This window comes from Phoenix dactylifera, unplaced genomic scaffold, assembly GCF_009389715.1.
Source record: "Phoenix dactylifera cultivar Barhee BC4 unplaced genomic scaffold, palm_55x_up_171113_PBpolish2nd_filt_p 001794F, whole genome shotgun sequence".
In the NCBI taxonomy this organism is placed as follows: Eukaryota; Viridiplantae; Streptophyta; class Magnoliopsida; order Arecales; family Arecaceae; genus Phoenix; species Phoenix dactylifera.
In genome coordinates this window covers 54,448-69,730 of record NW_024069090.1, presented here as the reverse complement: position 1 = coordinate 69,730, position 15,283 = coordinate 54,448, and positions in this window count along the sequence as shown.

Here is a 15,283-nt window from a genome sequence, read left to right as displayed (position 1 = left end):
GGAAAAACCCAATTTCATTTTTCCCCATGTATAAAACAACACAATCTTCTTCCGTATGGTTTCATTCTAACATGTCATCATGCGAATATCCTTAGTTGGAACACTCTGCCTCCTTTTGAAGAATTATTTCACTATCATGGTTCAGTTCCAGGTAACTTTGTGTCCAACACTTGTGGTGGCATGGTGCCTTTCTTAGCAGTTCAGTTTCAATATCTTCTATCTGCATATTGGCTTTCAATATCATCTCTGCATGTTGGTATACTTGAAATTTCAGACCTTAGATGATTCATAGTTTTCTCCACTTATGGCTTTTATTATGTTTCTTTTCTTTTAGGAGAAAGAAATGTCCAACTCCTTAGGGTGTTAACTTATAGTCCATGACCTTGTTTGTTGATATATATATATATATATATATATATATATATATATATATATAATGGATTTCATCATCATCATCCCAAGAGACATATAGAAATATGAGCGGAAAACCTTCATTCCTATTCATTTATATCACTCTTGAAGAAAACAAGCAGCACATGCAGATGGATCTGGGATGGTTCTAGCATTTTGGCCCGATTGTCTGACACTAAAATATCCTAAATGGTGCGACATATGTTTCCACCATAAGAACCCATGGTTTGAGCTTTGCACTAGTAATTGGTGGCAGTAATTATAATTTTGAAGCTTCCCAAACTAGAACAGCAATAATCCTAGTTCTACTCAGCATTCTCCAGCTTTCATATTATTAATTAAATTCTTGAGGCCATCAATGTTGTGGGTCCAAAATTTCATGGTGTTTTTTCTGAGAGAAAACAATTCTTATTGCTGGATATATTGTTTGTTCAGGAATCCTATGTTCTGTTCAGCTGGATGATAATGATCCAGTTTCAAAGAAAGTTCTAACAATATAAAATGTTAAGTTTTCTGTAGCCAAAGAAGATCTTTATATGTTCAACAAGACAAGATTTTTATGTGAGAGAGGCCTTTGGCTTGGATCTGTCTCGTGTAAAGCCATCAAACTAGTGACCAAAATTCAAGACGGTGACACGATGGTTGGAAATGGAATGCTTCAGGAACCTTTCGGTTAAGTCGTTCTATCATTTGCTGAATTTTGGTGGTGTTAGGGTAGTTGGCATGAAGGATACATGCAAAGCTTGTGCTCTGAAGAAGGCTAAAATTCTTTCATGTTTGGTTGTCCAAAAAAAGAATTCTGGCTGCTAATAATCTTCAGAAATGACATTGGCCACATAATCCAGTTTGTGTTATGTGTGATGCTGAAAATGAGACTGAATTCCATTTGTTTTTGGAGTCCAATTTTTCAAGAATATTCTGGAGTCTTATTTGAGTAGGCTGGATACTAATGCAAGATGGTCTTCTAGTTGATCTCTGGACAGGTTGGAAATACCAAATCTGGTGAAAAGAATGAGAGCTGGATGGTTATCTCCTTATAATTGCATATTGCATTGCATTGCAGCAGAAAATATGGCTTGAAAGGAATAGAAGAATACTTCATGGAGTCAGAACTAGCAGAGAGCATGTAGACATAGATGTTGTCTTCACATGGTTGGAATGGTCTGCTTGTGCTTTGTTTTAATTTGCAGATGATTTAGCCATTCTCAAGTATGCTTGTATGATTTAAGTCTGTACGAATGGTCCAGCATCACCTCCTATAAAGTTCAACAGAGACTCTTTCCCATGAGAGCTGTCTGGTTTATGAAATTGTAGGACATAGACTTCATCAAGCATATTGGAAAATATTGTGCTCAAAGGAAGAAGTTGCATATTTGTTTGGATAGTCTCAGATCCATTTTGTAGCTCTCAAGGTATGAAGTATAGAATGATGGTTCTTCTGAAAAAAAGTATTGGGGGATCCTGGTTTTGGAGTTTAGTTATGGTGGCTGTATCAGTGCCGTTGCAGTAACTTGTCAATTCTGCTTTGTGAAGCATGAAGGACTGCAGGGCTGCCTCATGGATGTTGATTTTTGGGCTGGCTATATTTCTCTTATTAATTTTCATTTTATCTTTCTATCCTTGCTTCTTTGGATAATCTACTACTAAGATTGCCATACCGATGCATACTATCCATACCAGATGCACCGTATCGTATCGGTACCAAACTGAGACTCAATATGGAGGATGTAATAAATCTCGGTACGCCAAATAGATCCCTGTACTAAGTGTATCAACATTTTACTAAGATGGTACTAGTATGGGATCCGGATCCAGTACCAAGACGGCGAACCTTACCTGCTACTATCTAAGCTCTTTATTCTCTCATGAAATGAATTGATACCCAATCCCATTCTTTTCTAAAAGAAAATTGACTAATGACCAAAATAAGTTTTATTTCGTCCTTCTGTTATTTTCTTTAAAGATTTTTCTGACTTGTTTTAGAGTTTATTCTTGACAATTGCAGTTGCTTTGTTTTGGTTCCTTCTTTAGCCCTTTACTTCCATATTTTAGTTAAGATAGAGAATAATTTCTTTTAATCTTTATTCTATCATAGAAACACTTTACTAGATCACTCAAGCATATATATCTTGACACATCCATCCGACCAAGACTTTGGAGGTACGGGAAGGAATTTATTCAACAGAAAATATCAAAATTCATAGCTAACTATTTCCAAAGCAAGATAGTCTACCTATTGATCTGCAATATGTGAAAGGCCAATTGTTTTTCCAACAACCACCTGATAGTGATAACCAATAGTTTATGTTACTCCATAGCAGAGTTTAATCAAGTCATCAAAAATGAGTTTCAGAGTGTTCAAGGGATGAGGGTTTCGAAGTGAATCAGATGGTTTAATAGAAGACTATAAAGGGAGAGGAGAATCACTATGGTCTTGATATCACTGAATACTATTTACTAATACATAGTATATCCTCTAGAATTCGGTTAGCTGGGAGTGACATCACCTCTACATGGTTCAATTTCCATAAATATGGATTCCATTAAAACTTGTCCTTTTAATAGTCTCTTTATAGTCATAGCCTTGAGATTTAATTTGGAATTAGGAAATAAAGTTGGAGCGGCTAAACGAAGCTTCTGCTTGAACAGTGTTAATGCGAAGGAAAAGTGGACTGGAAGTTCTTACAAGAGGAATGAATTTACACATGAACTTGATCCTCTGTAGAAGATGCTAAGGAGTGAGCTAAGTTATAGCTTAGTGGCAGCACCCTCTTGCATAAGTTGTCTAGGATTCAACCCAGTTCTCCCCTAAAATAATGCTTAGATCTTAAATCCCCTTAAATGGGGTAAGCAGGATGAGTCTGTAACACCCTAAAATCTCATCCAAAATGGCTCGCCGGAAGGTATTTTTTGAGTTCCTTAGTTCTGTATAAGTACCCAAGATCTTTTTGGTAAATAATTGATGTAGGACTAAACACACACCCGCACAGATCCTCATATACTCCTCTCGTTTAAGCCATGGCGTTCTTGTCAAACTAAAGATTCAAACGCATTCGAATCTAATCATAAGCACTATGATCGGCCTGTAATCAACCTTAATGAGCCCGTACAGCAGTGTTCACTAGTCCACATAGGCTATAGACCGGATTCGCTCTATACCATTTGTAACATATGAGGACCTCACCTAAAATGGCTAGCTGGAAAGTTTTTTTGGATTTCTTAGTCCTGCATAAGTACCAAAATTTCTGGTAAATAACCGACGTGGAACTGAACACACGCTCGCACGGATGCTCACAAAGTCCCCGCACCTCTCCCCCTTTCTCTCCCCCCACCCGAAAGCTACATTGTACTTGCCCATCACCATAAGTCTTTCTCATTTTCCCTTGCATGGAATTGACTTTAAAATAGCATTGTTCACCACCCTTAATATGGACCTTAATTTTTGTGCTAATCCACTTGAAGCCAATGACCACTTTTGCAAACCAACAAGAAGCTTTTTTTTTTACTTCCAACTTGTGCTAGAATTTATAGGGAGACCTATCATACCCTCCAAATCTTGCTCTACTATATTCAGGTCATTGATATAATCTCTCCCCTATTAATTCTCCATAAGGGATGACCTCCACCAAACTACCTTTTTAGAGCAAGTGATCCATATCATCCCTTATTTTGAAACAATTTGCATACTGTTTGGTTTCCTATCTATTTCTATATTTTCTTTTAAAAATAATAATTATGCTCATTTTTTCTTATCTAAGTCATGATTTTTTGAGATATACCATTCAGAACTTTTAATTGCTATACTGAGGGGTGTGACTATTAGGGTAAGCCCTAATTCACTTTATGTATTACTGAATTTTATGCATATATTCTTATAAATATGGATTATTATGTATTTACTTAATGAAAATCACTATTTTTATATATATATATATCCCCACCCTTTGTTTTTTTGACTAACTGCACTAAGTCTAATGCAGAGCTATATTTTGGCATAATTTTTTTAAGAATATTAATGGACAATGGCTACACCTAAAATAGTTATATATTAACGTCAAATATTACAGAGGCGTATCGAAAAAGAAAGATTTGAGGGTTATATATAAATAAAAATTAATATATAGTAAGCCATATTTTTAAAGGTGTATATATAAAAATCTTATATTATTTTTTTATCAATTGGAAAGATATGTGCATGATATGACCTATGAGAATTCACATCCAAGAAGCACCAGAACCATTACAAATATATTTGACATGATGAAATGACTTACTATCATTGGAATAATATTTATGTTTTAAGAGTCAGATTAATACTATAAATTTTAAATGGTAGGAAATATAGATGCATGATTTTCCTATAATGATTGTAATAATTTGTATATTAAATATATAGTTGTTGCCCAGGATGACAAGCCAAGAGGGGGGGGGGGTGAATTGGTTTCTTTTAATTTTAACTATCTTACTTGTGTTAAATGATGAGTTAGTAAACTTAAACAAATCACAATACAAACAACAAGAAGTATAGTGGTTCGGTGCTCTCCTTAGCACCTACGTCCACTCCCCAAGCGACCCCTTGGGAATTCACTATAATCCCGCGGATTACAGTTGGATTGTTTTCCGGGCTCACAATCCAAAAACCTTTACACTTTGGTTTTCCGGGTTCACCAAAAACCTATGTTGGTTTTACGGGCTCACCAACGAACCTATGTTGGTTTTACGGGCTCACCAACGAACCTTTACAATTGGTTTTCCGGGTTCACCAATCAACCTATTCCGTTGGTTTTGCGGGCTAACCAACCAACCTTTACAAGTAGTTTAACAAATAAAGAAGAAGATTTAAACTCCTAGATGAGCAAATAAAACAATATAATCTACAAAGAAGAGTTTAGAAAGTATTTATCGCTTGTAGTGACTTCTCTCTTCTTTGTCAAGGATGCTTCACTCTTCAAGGGAGGATGGAGCTCTTGATGACTCTTTGAATCTGCTCAACCCCTTTCTTTGATTCTTGAATGAAGCACTTGGATGAAGAAGATTAGGGCACTTTCTCTTTCTTGTGTACTCTTTGATATTCTTTGGAAAATGTTCTATCTGATGAATAGTGCCCTTTAAATAGTTTCATCCATTGGACAAGCCCCAATGGTTAGAATTCAAAAACTAGCCGTTACTCACTGTTGGAAGGACAAAAAGTACATCTGCAGAACTAGCCGTTATGCTTCTGCCCGTGTTTGGGTCGGCTCAACCTGTCCTTGGGTCGACCCAACTTTCACTTGGGTCGACTCAAACATTCCTTGGGTCGACCCTCTCAGAATCCAGAAAACTTGAATTCAGCCTTCCTTCACTTGGGTCGACCCAACCTTTCTTTGGGTCGACTCAAGGTTCAGTTGGGTCGACTCAACTTCTTCTTGGGTCGACCCTAACAGGGTTTCCAGAGAACCTTTTCTGTCTTCTGTTCTGTCTTGCCTTTGGGTCGACCCTCTCAGGGTTTGGGTCGACTCAAGCTTGGGTCGACTCAACTATATCTTGGGTCGACCCTCTCAGTAAATCCAGAGAACCATTTTCTGTTTCTGTTTGAGGATCTTGATGTTTGGGTCGACTCATGCTTTCCTTGGGTCGACCCAACTCACTGTTCATTTGTGCCATTTTTGCAGAAGTGTGCCAAATGCTTTCTTGATGTGCCGGGGTCGACCCAATCATCCTTTGGGTCGACTCAATCCACACTTTGCTGCATCTCAAGGTTAGATTCATTCAAATAAACAATGAAATGTATCTATATCAATTTATCAAATATACTGAGAGTAATAGACTTATAAATGAAGTATCGATTTAACTTATAACATACTCTAGATAATTGCTTGTTAATCATCAAAATAACACTATCATCCTCAATCTCCCCTTTTTGATGATTACAAAATAAAGAGTATGAGCCTATTGATACTTATTTAAAATCAGTTTTTGAAAGGGCTTAACTTGCTGAATTTCAGCTTTTCATATATAAGAGTGAAGTCTCCCCCTATATCATTCAAATGTTGCCAATTTGACTTTTTGAATTGCTCCCCCTTTCATTTATAATTCATTAAAGATGAAACTCCAAAAATTTGAGATAAAACATGAGTTTCAGGTTATGTATCGAGGTGTGAAAGGTGCGTGCCAAATTCTGAAATTCTATGTGCCAAATTCTGAAATTTGATAGAAATTTTTGACTTGATCATTTTCATTGTTGCAAATTGCTCCCCCTTGGATGCATATGCTTTCCTATATGATTTTCAATTGTTTTACAAGTTATTTCGTTATTTCTCCTTCTTTCTTTACTTCTCTTATCACTCTGTCTTTACTTCTCCCCCATTACTCTTTCTTTACTTCTCCCCCTTTTTGTTATCATCAAATAGATGCATGGGAAAAGACACAATAAATAACAAACATTCAAACTTCATTGATCAAAATAGGAACATTTTAGTACATTCATGCCCAAAAACAAAAACATACAATGTTCCTTAATCAAAGTTTAAAGATACATGATAAAAGCAAAATACATATGAGAACTAGATATCTAGCCTAGGCTCTAAACAGAAATGCTAATATCAGCCTAGGGAGTATCTAATGGCTGGGATCTAGTCCTCATCCTCCTAGTGTACGTGGCGAGGGGAGGTCGAGCCTGGTGAGACTGTGTCTGGCGTGGAGCACGACGAGCTGGATGACTCTGTGCCGATATCTCTGACTCAGCAGCCTGTGGCACAGATGGTCCATGGGTCTCTCTCTCTCCGGAGTGCTCCTACTGCTGCCTCAGATCACTGATCTCAGCAGACATGATGTCCAGTCGGCTCGTCAGCCCATCAGTGACAGTCCTCGCCTGAGCTGACATAATATCCAATCTGCTCGTCAGCCCGTCAGTGATGGCCTGGCTGACTGTCATAATCTCAGTCATCCTACTCCAGAACTCATCTGTATCTCTCGGAGGAGCAGATGACGATGGTCCAGCCTCGAAGGTACAGTAGGATGATCCATATGCTCCTCATCCTCAGGGATAGGGTCTCCAATATCTGGTGCATCACCTCTGCCTCACCCTCTGGTGCCTCACCCTGAATCCCTGCTCCAGTATGAATCCACTGCCCGTTCACTTTCTCATAACCCATACGTATAAGTGTCCGTGCAGTGTATGTGTCAGTATGAAGCAGATGCCTGGATACCTCCCCCTCGACAGATATGCCGTGCTGTCGAAAAACAAAGTGAGTATCATACCATAAGGTAGGGATACTCTGGAGTTGCAGATCACTTTCCTCATCTGCTTCAGTATCATGGCCGGGAGATTCAGGGGAATACCCTGAATAATATACTCCATCACTACTAATCTCGCTCTGTGATGAGATCGAATCTCCCGCTCTTTGGAAATAAAATTCTATTTATGATACTAGCAATAATCTCATTTCAGCAGATAAAGAGCTTGCTATTACCTTTTGAGAAGTCAAAGCCTCATTTTCCATAATCAACTGCAGAGCTCTCATCTTGTTTTCTGGTTTTTCCGGAGTGGCTCCTTCGCAGGGTAGATGAAGTAGCTCACTCAAACTTTCCTCGGAAACTCGAACCCTAACTCCTCGAACTTCCGAAACAAGCCCTCCCATTCCAGTTTTAAGGAAGGCATAGAACTCCCGAACTAATCCGGGGTAGATCATCACATCTAGGGAGCAAAGATACTCCCAACCTTGCCTTTGGATCCATTCCCTCAACCTAAACCCTTCTTGATCAAAGAACTCGGAATGGATCCTTCTCCCCGTTGTAACCGGTCTCCCCGCAAATCTTGCAAGTATAACTGAGGGGGAAGGAGGAGGAGGTGGCTCCGCACGTGCCTCACGTTGTGGAGACACGTAGATGGCTCCGTAGGTTGCCTTTCCTCACGTTGGATCCGTGAGACTCTTCCGGATCTCTTGGCTACGGCTCTTTTGGGTCCCATTTCTCCAAGATCTTAAGGTAATCTACTGTTTGGAGGAGTTTGGAGGAGTTTGGAGAGTGGGGATTAGAGTATTCAGAAGAGGACAAGGGCAAACAGTGCCCTAATAGTGCTCTCGGGTCCCCCTTTAACAGTGGGGTCCCGACGTTGGGTCGACTCAAGAAATTTCTTGGGTCGACTCAACGTTGGGTCGACCCTATTCTGGGTTGGGTCGACCCAAGTGCAGAATTTTTCTTTTCTCTTCCTTTTTGCTTCTAAAAATTTTCTTGCTTCCAATCCTTATAAATTCTTTCTGGGACAATGATACATGAGTAAGGAATCTATAGATAACAAGTTTGACTCATGTTTCATGGGTTTTTAGAAATTGGAGGAATGTATCATGAGACTACTTGCTCCCTTTTATATTTCTTCAATAAAAAGGATCACATATGCCTAATTCCCTCCTTAGCGTGCAGAATCTATCTTCACTCAATGGTTTTGTAATATGTCGGCTAATTGTTTTTCAGTGCATATATGCTCAATACATATGTTTCCATTTTGCACATGATCCCTAATAAAATGATACGTATTTCTATGTGTTTGGCTTTAGAATGCTGAACCGGATTTTTAGTAAGATTGATGGCACTAGTATTATCACACTTAATAGGAATATTATCTAGCTTAACTCCATAGTCCTCTAGTTGTTGCTTAAGCCATAGTACTTGAGCACAACAACTACCAGCAGCTATATATTCAGCTTCAGCTGTTGACAGTGCCACTGAATTCTGCTTTTTGCTAAACCATGATACTAAGTTATTTCCTAAGAATTGACATGTGCCACTTGTGCTCTTCCTATCTAATTTGCATCCAGCAAAATCAGCATCTGAGTATGCAAGCAAATCTAGACAAGTCTCTTGAGTACCATAATCCATATTGTAGTTCCTCTTAAATATCTAAGGATTCTTTTAACAGCACTTAAATGTGACTCCTTAGGATCTGATTGGTATCTAGCACATATTCCTACACTAAATACGATGTCTGGTCTACTAGCAGTAAGGTAGAGCAAGGATCCAATTAGTCCTCTATAAAGCTTAATATCAATACTCTTCCCTTTTTCATCTTTGTCTAGCTTACTAGTAGGATTCATTGGAGTGCCTACTCCCTTATGATTTTCATTCCCAAACTTCTTTAGTATTTCCTTTGTATACTTAGTTTGATGAATGAAAATGCCTTCCTTAGTTTGTTTGATTTGTAATCCTAGGAAAGCTTAGTTCTCCCATCAAACTCATTTCGAATTCTCCATGCATTAAATCAGCAAATTCTTTGCAAAGAGTATCATTTGTGGCACCAAAGATTATGTCATCTACATATATTTGAACCACTAATAGATTTTTGTCCTTTCTTTTGAGAAATAGTGTTTTCTACATTTCCTCTACTAAAGTCATTATTAAGCAGAAATTTGCTTAATCGATCATACCAAGCCCTAGGAGCTTGCTTTAATCCATATAATGCCTTATGTAGTTTAAACACATGATTTGGCAATTCATGATTCTCAAAACCAGGAGGTTGTTCTACATATACTTCCTCCTCAATAAAACCATTTAAGAATGCACTCTTCACATCCATTTGATACAATTTGAAATCCATGAAACATGCAAATGCTAGAAGTAATCTAATAGCCTCTAATCTAGCTACAGGAGCAAATGTTTCATCAAAATCTATTCCTTCTTCTTGATTGTATCCCTTAGCTACAAGTCTAGCCTTATTTCTTATAACTACTCCATTTTCATCTAATTTATTTCTAAATATCCATTTTGTTCCAATTACTGAGTTATGCTTTGGTCTTTCAGTTAATGTCCATACATTACTTCTTTTAAATTGATTTAATTCTTCTTGCATGGCATTTATCCAATTAGTATCTTTTTCAGCTTCTTCATAAGTCTTAGGTTCTAATTGTGAAACAAAAGCAAGATAATCATTTAAATTTCTAAGAGATGATCGAGTTCTTACCCCTTGAGATGGATCACCAATGATTAAGTCTTTAGGGTGTCCATATGCATACCTCCATTCCTTTGGCAAGTTTTGAGATTGTGGTGGCACGCAATCATCTCCCTTATCTTGAATTGGCACGTCATCAATATTCAACTTTTCAAAGTCGATAATTCCTGTATCATCATCAACAATATTTTCTTTCCTAGCAGACTCACTATCAGACTCATCAAATATAATATTGACTGACTCTTCCACTACTAGAGTTCTTTTATTGAATACTCTGTATGCCCTGCTAGATGTGGAGTATCCTAAGAAGATACCTTCATCTGACTTGGCATCAAATTTACTTAGATCCTCCTTGCCATTGTTTAAGATGAAACATCTACATCCAAATACTTTAAGATATTTAGCAGTTGGTTTCTTATTCTTCCAAAGTTCATAAGGAGTTTTCTTGGTTATTGGTCGTATTAAAACTCGATTTAGAATATGGCAAGCAGTGCTTATAGCTTCAGCCCAAAAGTACTTTGGAAGATTTGACTCACACAACATCGTGCGTGCCATTTCTGCCAATGTCCTATTTTTCCTTTCAACAACCCCATTTTGTTGAGGCGTTCTAGGTGCTGAAAATTGATGTGAAATACCATTTTTAGTACAAAATTCTTCAAAGTGTTGATTTTCAAATTCAGTACCATGATCACTTCGAATTGCTACTAAGGTGAGTTTCTTTTCATTTATGATATTATTATATAGTTTCAAGAATTCTGAAAATGCTTCATTCTTATGTGCCAAAAATGAAACCCATGTATATCTTGAAAAATCATCAACAATAACTAGTCCATACTTCTTCCCTCCTAGACTCGCAGTTCTAGTGGTCCAAATAAATCCATGTGTATGAGTTCAAAAGGCCTAGTTGTTGATACTATATTCTTTGATTTGAAAGATGATTTAGTTTGTTTTCCCAATGAACATGGTCCACAGATTTTGTCCTTTTCAAAAATCAATTTTGGCACATCCTTTATTAATTCCTTCTTGACTAGTTTTGATATTAATTCCATACTAGCATGTCCTAGTCTACGATGCCAAAGCCAACTTGTTTCATTTTTCTTTTCTTCATTAGTAATTAAGCATAATCCATTTTTCTTGCCTAAATCATGAAGATCTACCAAGTAAATATTTCTTTGCCTTTGTCCTACAAGTACAATGCTATTATCTTTAGGATTTGTGATTATGCATACAGATGCTTCAAATGTGACTTTAAACCCTTTATCACAAAATTGACTTATGCTAAGCAATTATGTTTCAATCCCTTAACTAATAAGACATTTTCTATAAAAATAGATGGAGTAATGAAAATTTTACCCTTTCCAATGATATGCCCTTTACCATTGTCTCCATAGGTTACTACTCCACCCTTCTTTGATTCCAAGGTGACAAATTGATCTACGTCACCGGTCATGTGTCTTGAACAGCCGCTATCTAGATACCATCGTTTTTCCACTTTATCAGCTGCAAGACACCCTGCAATCAAGATCAAGAAGAAACTTTAGGTACCCAAACTATGTTGGGTCCTTTAGGGTTAGTACTTGATGTTCCTTTTGGAACCCAAACTTTCTTGAATTTAATCTTTTGATTATTACTTAATTTGTTTTGACTGGACTTTCTATAGTTACATTCATATGCTCTATGTCCTAATTTATTGCAGCAATGACAAGTAATATTTTCACTTTTAGCTTTTACAAAAATGTTCTTTAAGAATTTTTGTTTCCTATTTGTTTTATATCCTAATCCAGCCTTATCATATACAGCTTTTTGACTATCAAGAATCATATTTAATTTGGTAGAACTAAGTGTAAATTTATCTACCAAGGATTTATATTTTTCAGCATCTTCTTTTAACTTGATATTTTCAGCAATTAGATTCTTGGTTTCATTTGTAAGTTTCCTACTTAATGTTTCATAGTTATGAGACAGTTTTAACTTATCTTTGATAAGAGATTGATTTTCTTCTTTTAGAACTTTATTTTTATTATTAGTTTCTTATGTTCTTCCATGAGTTCTAAGAATGCATCATGTAATTCATCAACAGTAAAATCACAGTCAAGTTCAGAATCTACCTCATCGTCATTGGCCATATGACACATTTGGGCCGTCTCTTGATGATCTTCCTCTTCCGAACTTGACTCCTCACTTTCACTCCATTCAGCCATGAAGTTCTTCTTTTTCAGTTTTCTTGCCATCCATTTCAAATCTGGGCAATCTATCTTATAATGCCCGGGTTTGTTACACTCATAGCAAATGGAGTTTCTTTTTCCTTTTCTTTGTCCTTACCCTTTTCTTTGCTTGAGCTACCTTTGAGGAAGGGTTTCTTTTATAAATCTATTCTTACCTCTCATAAATTTTCTGAATTTTCTTCCAAGCATAGCCATCCCTTCTTCATCAAATTCTTCATCATCATCTGAATCTTCCGATTCAGTTTGTTGTTTAGGGGTGGTAGTCTTTAGGGCAATGGGCTTTCTTCTCTTGACCTCATCTTCTGAATTTTGCCTCATTGTCAACTCATGGGTCATGAGTGATCCTAGAAGCTCCTCTAATTGCAGTGTGTTGAGGTCCTTAGCTTCTTGAATTGCGGTTACCTTGGCCTCCCAAATTCTTGGTAGAGACCTGAGAATTTTTCGCACCAATTCAGAGTTAGTGTAAGACTTTCCTAAACTCTTAAGCCCATTTATAATTTCAGTAAAACGAGTAAACATATCAGTTATGGACTCAGTAGATTCCATTTTAAACAATTCATACTTGTGTACTAATATGTTTATCTTTGACTCCTTAACTTGATTGGTCCCTTCATGAGTGACCTCAAGTTTGTCCCAAATTTCTTTAGCAGAGATGCAAGTAGATATTCTATTAAATTCACTTACATCTAATGAGCAATAAAGTACATTTATAGCTTTAGCATTTAACTGTGCCAATCTTCTATCACTTTCATTCCAATCCATTTCTGGTTTGGGTATGATAGTGCCCTCTATATTAAGTGTGGGTGTGTGAGGTCCTCTAGTAATGATGTACCATAATTCATAATCTGAAGCTTGAATGAATATCCTCATCCTAGCTTTCCAATATGTGTAGTTTGTGCCATTAAATAGAGGTGGTCTATTTGTGGATTGCCCCTCACTCATAGAACATCCCACTTGGGTTGTCATGATCTTTAACTCTTGATTGTGAGATCAATGAGTACTATTGGAGCACCTTGCTCTGATACCACTTGTTGCCCAAGGTGACAAGCCAAGAGGGGGGGGTGAATTGGTTTCTTTTAATTTTAACTATCTTACTTGTGTTAAATGATGTTAGTAACTTAAACAAATCACAATACAAACAACAAGAAGTATAGTGGTTCGGTGCTCTCCTTAGCACCTACGTCCACTCCCCAAGCGACCCCTTGGGAATTCACTATAATCCCGCGGATTACAGTTGGATTGTTTTCCGGGCTCACAATCCAAAAACCTTTACACTTTGGTTTTCCGGGTTCACCAAAAACCTATGTTGGTTTTACGGGCTCACCAACGAACCTTGTTGGTTTTACGGGCTCACCAACGAACCTTTACAATTGGTTTTCCGGGTTCACCAATCAACCTATTCCGTTGGTTTTGCGGGCTAACCAACCAACCTTTACAAGTAGTTTAACAAATAAAGAAGAAGATTTAAACTCCTAGATGAGCAAATAAAACAATATAATCTACAAAGAAGAGTTTAGAAAGTATTTATCGCTTGTAGTGACTTCTCTCTTCTTTGTCAAGGATGCTTCACTCTTCAAGGGAGGATGGAGCTCTTGATGACTCTTTGAATCTGCTCAACCCCTTTCTTTGATTCTTGAATGAAGCACTTGGATGAAGAAGATTAGGGCACTTTCTCTTTCTTGTGTACTCTTTGATATTCTTTGGAAAGATGTTCTATCTGATGAATAGTGCCCTTTAAATAGTTTCCTACCTCCATTGGACAAGCCCCAATGGTTAGAATTCAAAAACTAGCCGTTACTCACTGTTGGAAGGACAAAAAGTACATCTGCAGAACTAGCCGTTATGCTTCTGCCCGTGTTTGGGTCGGCTCAACCTGTCCTTGGGTCGACCCAACTTTCACTTGGGTCCACTCAAACATTCCTTGGGTCGACCCTCTCAGAATCAACAGAAACTTGAAATTCAGCCTTCCTTCACTTGGGTCGACCCCACCTTTCTTTGGGTCGATTAAAGGTTCAGTTGGGTTGACTCAACTTCTTCTTGGGGTCGAACCCTAACAGGGTTTCCAGAGAACCTTTTCTGTCTTCTGTTCTGTCTTGCCTTTGGGTCGACCCTCTCAGGGTTTGGGGTCGACTCAAGCTTGGGTCGACTCAACTATATCTTGGGTCGACCCTCTCAGTAAATCCAGAGAACCCATTTTCTGTCTTCTGTTTGAGGATCTTGATGTTTGGGTCGACTCATGCTTTTCTTGGGTCGACCCAACTCACTGTTCATTTGTGCCATTTTTGCAGAAGTGTGCCAAATGCTTTCTAGATGTGCCGGGGTCGACCCAATCATCCTTTGGGTCGACTCAATCCACACTTTGCTGCATCTCAAGGTTAGATTCATTCAAATAAACAATGAAATGTATCTATATCAATTTATCCAAATATACTGAAGTAATAGACTTATAAATGAAGTATCGATTTAACTTATAACATACTCTAGATAATTTGCTGTTAATCATCAAAATACACTATCATCTCAATAGTCTGTCAATCTTTTTGTCATTCACCATTCATTTAACGTGGATATCTCAGTTAAAAATTTCTGGTTTTTTCGGAAATATGGAAAACCTAAATACTACGTATAGGACATCTTAAGTTATAAACTAAGGATATACATGTTAACAAATGCATTCCAAGTTGACCAACAAATAAAATATACAAAAAATATATTTTCAATAGAA